Source organism: Lolium perenne, chromosome 4 (assembly GCF_019359855.2).
Source record: "Lolium perenne isolate Kyuss_39 chromosome 4, Kyuss_2.0, whole genome shotgun sequence".
Classification (NCBI taxonomy): Eukaryota; Viridiplantae; Streptophyta; class Magnoliopsida; order Poales; family Poaceae; genus Lolium; species Lolium perenne.
This window is the reverse complement of record NC_067247.2, coordinates 363,364,918-363,372,000: the sequence shown is the minus strand read 5'-3', so window position 1 is coordinate 363,372,000 and position 7,083 is coordinate 363,364,918. Positions and strand designations below refer to the sequence as shown.

Sequence of the window (7,083 nt, the reverse complement as noted above, 5' to 3'; positions counted from 1 at the left end):
TAAGTTTGGAAAAAAATGCAAAGTTTCTGCTCAGAAGTGCCATATGAAAAGGACCCTCAATCCCTATGTCGAAACTTTCTTGGACAACGTTTTATGATGGCTCAAAAGTTGCGATCGTACTACGGTCACTAATACCAAAAAAACAAAGACTTGTGTAAAACACAGGGACCTGCAAGTCTCTTAAACTTAGGGGTGGGAATGTGGATTGGGTAGTGCCCTTTTCATTATTTTAAATATTTTGAACACAAATACAAACGTGAATATAACCGTTGCCAAATGGGAAACCAGAGAGGATGTTACTCGCATACGAATGCAGATCGAATGTTTTCACAATTTGGAAAGGGTACGAATAATGAAATAATGAACTTGTATCTTGTAGTGAGTCAAGTATAATGATATAACACACAAGTTTCAAGCTCAATCATACAAAAATATATTTGACTACTTTGTTAGTTTTTTTGGGTGGATAATTGGCATATCGAGATAGAATTACTAAAATAGAATAACATAATTTTATTTGTGTACAAATATATCCATTTTAATATCCATATTTTCTTCAGAATTCAATACTATATTTGTATTTGTATTTGTAAACGAATCTAAATATTCACTGCAATCATTTACATGTTCGTCCGAATTCGGATATTACCATGAGCACTTTCAATATTTTCCAAATAGGAATATTGGATAATTCGTACTATCTACTACCAGTCTTTACCCCTACTTAAACTCACATGGTCAGAGTTACCGCGATAAAAAAAAAAAAACCATCAGGAGGTACCGCGTAAGTGAAGAAAGAAGATTCTTGTGGGGATCCCTTCTACTTAGATTTTGTCAAGTGCTTCTCTGGATAGTACGAAATACCTATGAGGCAGGAAATAAAATTACATTGCATGGACACTTCGTACGTATTCACAGTTACATGTTGCTATATTTTAGAATCGACTATAGAAGGTTGAAGTCCTTGCTTTGCCAATGTTTTGTTAGAGTTCGTTTTGTAGTAGCCAGAGACAACTCTTGCACCCCTATTTTATACTATTCAACTACTATGATATAATCATGGAAAACCCTTTAATTCATCCGGCTGTAGCTACAGCTGGGTCGTTCCGTGTCGCCCACCTCACCAAAAGAAATAGGCAACGCCCCGCCGCAGGCCCCGGCGCCGTCGAGCGCTGCTCCTGCCACAAACCAGATGCCGCGCGCTCAGGCACCTGCTGCCCGCAGACTCCCACGCGCGTCAGCCGCTGCTCCTCCACCTGGACCTTCTCCTCTCCGCACGCACCACACCTCGATCTTGGCGCTCCCTCCCGCCAGCTAGGGCATGCACGGCTCAACGACCTCCGTCATGGATGATGAGCTCTATCTGGTTTGACCCGTGCCTCCATGTCTGACTCCATGGCGCCTCCTTGTGCTCCCTCTTTTTTTCAACTTGGAGCTCCACCACCAATGGGAGTTGGTCGGTTTGACCCGATTTGGCGGCACCGGACCTCTGGCGTGGTAGATTGTTCGTGTCAATCTCTAGTCGGACATGGCAGCACCTCCATGAATGTGGGGAAGGTCAACTTTGGGGGATTTTTGTTGATGTTACCTAGCACATTGCGATTTGTTATATGTGTACATAGTTTTTGGTGTGTTAGTATGTGCAAAGTGGTACAATGATTTTGGTACATATACTACAGAGAAATTGTGACATTGTTACATACATGTTCCGGGGGAGGGGAGGGGGGTCTCATTTGCTCTTTCCCCCCTTCTCTGTCCTCACCCCCGTTTGAGAGTCTCCTCAGCACCCCCGGCGCCCCTCCTCTCTCTCTCTCTCTCCGGCGGCGCTGCCGCTCGGGGTTGGGAGAGGGGAGGGTGACCGACTCCTCTGTACATAGTAGATTTAGGGTTGTGTTGTATGCCTTTATGGTGGACTGGCGCTATGCCGCTGGGGCTGCCTTCAAGCCGACGCACACGTTGGTAGGCTGCTGAACCTCTTCGCTGGTGAGCCCTCACGGTGGGACTGGCAGGTGATGGCTGGATCTGGCGAACCCTCTTTCAATAAGAGCAGACACGCTCTGGTTAGAGTGGGAGTTAGCTATGATCCTCCACATCATGGCCGTCATGGAGGCGGAATATGTGGGAGGGGTCAGGCTACCTGTTGCTCCTTGCTAGATTTACGTTGGGGATCTGAAGATGTTGCATCTACGGATGCTTTTTGGGGTAGATCATCGGCGGATCTTCATCGGCACATGCTTGATCCTCCGCCGACTCTAATGGTCGTCAGGCGACCACTCTAAGATCTGAGGCCAATAAACTGGTCTTAGATATGATTCTGTGCAACCTCCTGGTTGGTGTGCTCTTATGGAGGCCTTCTCCCTCAGAGCTCGTCGGCTGCTCTACCCCAAGTGGTAGCATCCCCGGCGAAAGGAATGACACACTTAGAGCATCGAACGGTTCGCAAGGAGGCTGATGGTTTGCCCAGCTACAGCTGCGCTCGCCCATAATCACGGTACCGACTGTCAAAAGAAAATTACAAATAAAGACTCAGATTTTCCTCGTTACATACACTGCACGTTCACTTCTCTATGCCCAATGCCGCCTTCCACTTGGTAGCCACTTCCTGAAGCGCGCGGCCCGACGACCCTTCCGGCAAGCATGCGCGCACCTCAGCTTGCTGCATGTGTCCGGCTCGACTCCGCACGGCCCGCCCCTTCTCCCCCACCGCGAGAAGCTCCTTGAGTGCATCTCCACCAGGCGCGCTATATCGCGGTGCGGTAATCCTGGAGTACGGATGAATGTGGTTACGGAAGGATTACTGATCCTTCCTGATATACGTGGGCTGCTTTGATTGGATGGAGTTTGATCCCCTCCTGAAAAACCGGGCCAGGTTTTTTATTCCCGCCGCTGCTTTGTGAGTCCGTAAGCTTTTTAAGTAAAAAATTTATGTAGGTGTAGCATTACTGATCGCGGCGCGCTATACCTCAGATTCTGCGCGCGGTAAACAGCTAGCGCGCGCTGGGCCGGTTTTTCCTCCGCCGCACGCAGCAAAATGCAGCGCGTGCGCGGGCGGAATAAATGGTCCACCGCCGGGCGCGGCAAAATACAGCGCGCGCGGGCGTGGAAAACAATTTTCTAGACTATTTTGCATTCACAAAGATCAAATAATCACACATAATTCATGAAACAAATGATGTACCATAATTTAAATGGATACAAAGTGCAACATACATCACATAGTTCAAGAACGACACACAAAATGACGTAGTTCAACGAAACCCTAGCGGCGGGACGAAGAGCGCGCACGCAGCAGCCGTTGTGTTGCCGCCGTCGGCGCCGCCGCTAGGGTTTGGCGGCGGCGCGGCGGCAGTGGTGGCGGCGGCGGAGGGTGGGACGGAGTAGGGAGAGGTCGGTGGGTTGCCGGAGGGGTCGTCCATCGTCGGGATTTCGCCGGCGGCGCGCGAAGACGACGGATTGGACGCTCGGGCGCCGACGCGGAAGAGGAAGTTTCAGCGCGGGGTTTTTTCTCGCTTGGACGAGCGATGCCGCGCGCTGTAGCCGACGCAGAAGATATGCCGCTCCGGTTTGTGCAAAACGCCGCGCGCTCTAAAAAATTACAGCGCCGCGCCGTTTACCGCGCCTGCTGGAGCGCCTGATTCCCTCCCGCGCGCGGTATGCCGGCGGTTTTTTTACAGCGCGACCGATATAGCGTGTGACAGCGGCCGAGATCTCCTCACGGACGACGACGACATCTCCTCGCGCCGCCGGTCGAAGCGCAACGCCAACTAGCCCTTCCAAGATAATTGCATTCATCTTCTGCTCCGCGCCTAGCGGCAACGTGACCATCGGCACTCCACAACGCACGCTCTCCAGCGTCGAGTTCCACCCGCGCAGTGGGACACGAAGGCCGCCGTGGCCGGGTGAGAGAGCGCACGCACCTGAGGCGACCACGCCGTGATGGCGAGGCCTCTGCCTGCCGTCCTCTCCAAGAAGCCCTCCGGGAGCCAGGCCAACGGGTCGTCTTTGTTTCCACCGGCGGCTGCTGTCTCCAACTCCGACGTCGTCAGGTCAGGCATCCGCACGACCCAGAGGAACCTCTGGCCGCTGTCCTCTATGCCGGCGGCGAGCTCGGTGGTCTGCTCGAGCGACAGCGCTCGGCCGCTCCCGAGCGAGACGTACACCACCGAGCCTGTCGGCTGGCGATCCAGCCACTCTAGGGCTAGGCACGGCGACGCGTTGACGTCCAATTGAGAACGAACTAACGGTCCCGTGGCGAACACCGGCGGGAACGCGCCACCTTCCGTCGCAAGCTTGAACGCTTCCACGAGACCAGGTTCCATCTCGTAGAAGGTGTTGACCAGGAAGCCGTCGGCACGGATGAATCGCCGGCCGCCCTCTAGAAGCAGCGGGAAAGCCAGCCTCTTGGGATCGCGGTACAAGACCGGGAGGTCCGCGCGGCGCATCGATACGCCCCCGCCAAGCTCGACAACCTCCGGGAAGTCGCGATACTCGCCGGGAGCGAGGCCGTGGTGCCGCTCCACTAGCTGGCGCCGGAGGGCAAGCCAGGCCAGGTTGGTGGGGACGAAAACGTATCCCGGGACGCCGAGCTCGGCGGCGACGAGCAGCGCCTCGGAGCAGAGGAAGTCCGGGACCAGGGCAGCGAGCGGCCGGGCGCCGGTGGAGCTGATGGAGCGGACAAGGGCGCGGAGGTTCGGGAGCGAGCGGCGAGTCACCTGCACGTACATGTCGATGTCGGAGTCTGCTGGGAGGTCGCTGATATCTACGGCGGGGAGGGTGGCGGTGGCGACGGACGCAGGGAGCTGGCAGCTGGCGAGGACATGCGCAGGGAACGAGAGGTTTGTGAAGGTGACGAGCGTGGCCGCGAAGCCGTGGTGCTCGACGAGACGCCGCGCCAGCTCCGCCAGCGGGATGAGGTGGCCGGCGCCGGGGCTGGCCAGCAGCACGACGTGCGGCCGCTCGGTGGCTGCTGCGGAGCCCGTGCCACTGCTGGTGTACGACTCCATCTCGATTGCACGGTGCAGTGGCGCCGTACGTGTAATGCGTACGTACGCTCGGGCAAGCTTCAGATATATAGAGATGATCAGCTTGCCTCGTTTGATGCTAAAAATGTACAAGCAACTTGCTCAGCGCATGGGTCCATTTCTAAAACAGTGTTTCTTAATGGTGCTAAAACTGTTGATAGATCATGCCACATGGCCCCTGCGCCCCCCACGACAAACTACGAAGATCGGGACCTGAATGCGGCCTGGCCTCTTTGGCGCCATGCATGTGGTCGATCAGTAAGAAAAGAGATGCAGTGAGAACAAACGTGTGGCTAAGAGGGCTCAAATCATAGGTTTGATATTTGTCTTATTAAATGTGAAATATTTTTCAGTGAGAGGGCACTTTTTGTCGACGGTGAAGTGCATGTGGTAACTTCGTTAATCTCAAGATTTATCGGATAAGTTTTTTTGGACGCAGTCTCTCGAAGATGCTCGTAGAGGTAGAATGTACGTACGTACATTCATAAGTGAGTATATAAACGTATATGTAAGCGTCTACGTCTGTACTGTGTTTCGAAAAAAAAAAAAGATGCCTTCTGAATGTCCGAGGAAGAACGAATTCTGGTAATCACTACGTTGGGCTAGAGTCTAGACTAGTGATCTCAAGTGATTTGGAGAAGGGATTTGGTGTACGTGGGTGCTCATTCGTTTTTAGATTTTCTAAAATTTCAAAATTTCAAAATCTCACACTTCTCTATTTTTTAAAAATTATAACGCTAAATGTATGCATATATATGTACAAGAAGAGTGTACGTAAATAAGTTCCGATTAAAAATACTTTACATTTTGGGAAATACAAAAAAATGATAAAAATATATACTCCTTCCATTTCTAAATATAAACCATATAGTTTTTGGCACAAAAAGTAAAGAACGCATATTAAAAAAAAATACACTAGGTTTGGGCGGGATTGATGAGTGAGTAGTTCACCCCTGGACTATGGGTCCATAGCAGTAGCTAGATGGTCGTCTTCTCCTTATGTGCTTCATTGTCGGATCTTGTGAGCTGCCTAACATGATCAAGATCATCTATCTGTAATGCTATATGTTGTGTTTGTTGGGATCCGATGGATAGAGAATACTATATTATGTTGATTATCAATCTATTACCTATGTGTTGTTTATGATCTTGCATGCTCTCCGTTGTTAGTAGAGGCTCTGGCCAAGTTTTTACTAGTAACTCCAAGAGGGAGTATTTATGCTCGATAGTGGGTTCATACCTCCATTAAATCTGGGACAGTGACAGAAAGTTCTAAGGTTGTGGATGTGCTGTTGCCACTAGGGATAAAACATTGATGCTATGTCCGAGGACATAGTTATTGATTACATTACGCACCATACTTAATGCAATTGTCTGTTGCTTGCAACTTAATACCGGAAGGGGTTCGGATGATAACCTGAAAGTGGACTTTTTAGGCATAGATGCATGCTGGATAGCGGTCTATGTACTTTGTCGTAATGCCCAATTGAATCTCACAATATTCATCATATCATGTATGTGCATTGTCATGCTCTCTTTATTTGTCAATTGCCCAACTGTAATTTGTTCACCCAACATGCTATTTATCTTATGGGAGAGACACCTCTAGTGAACTGTGGACCCCGGTCCATTCTTTTACATTGAATACAATCTACTGCAATACTTGTTCTACTGTTCTCTGCAAACAATCATCTTCCACACTATACATCTAATCCTTTGTTACAGCAAGCCGGTGAGATTGACAACCTCACTGTTTCGTTGGGACAAAGTACTTTGGTTGTGTTGTGCAAGTTCCACGTTGGCGCCGGAATCCCTGGTGTTGCGCCGCACTACATCTCGCCGCCATCAACCTTCAACGTGCTTCTTGGCTCCTACTGGTTCGATAAACCTTGGTTTCTTACTGAGGGAAAACTTGCTGCTGTACACATCATACCTTCCTCTTGGGGTTCCCAACAGACGAGTGCTTTACCGTCACAAGGAAGCTACTACGCCCACGTCAACTACACGCTAGCAGCATATTTTCTGGCGCCGTTGCTGGGGAATTTCTGTTATGCCTAAGAAA

General features: G+C 50.6%; 1 pseudogene; it reads right to left on the bottom strand.

Moving 5' to 3' along the window:
• Positions 1-2,428: 2,428 nt before the first annotated feature.
• LOC127296757 (hydroquinone glucosyltransferase-like) lies at positions 2,429-5,044 on the bottom strand (annotated as a pseudogene).
• Positions 5,045-7,083: the final 2,039 nt, after the last annotated feature.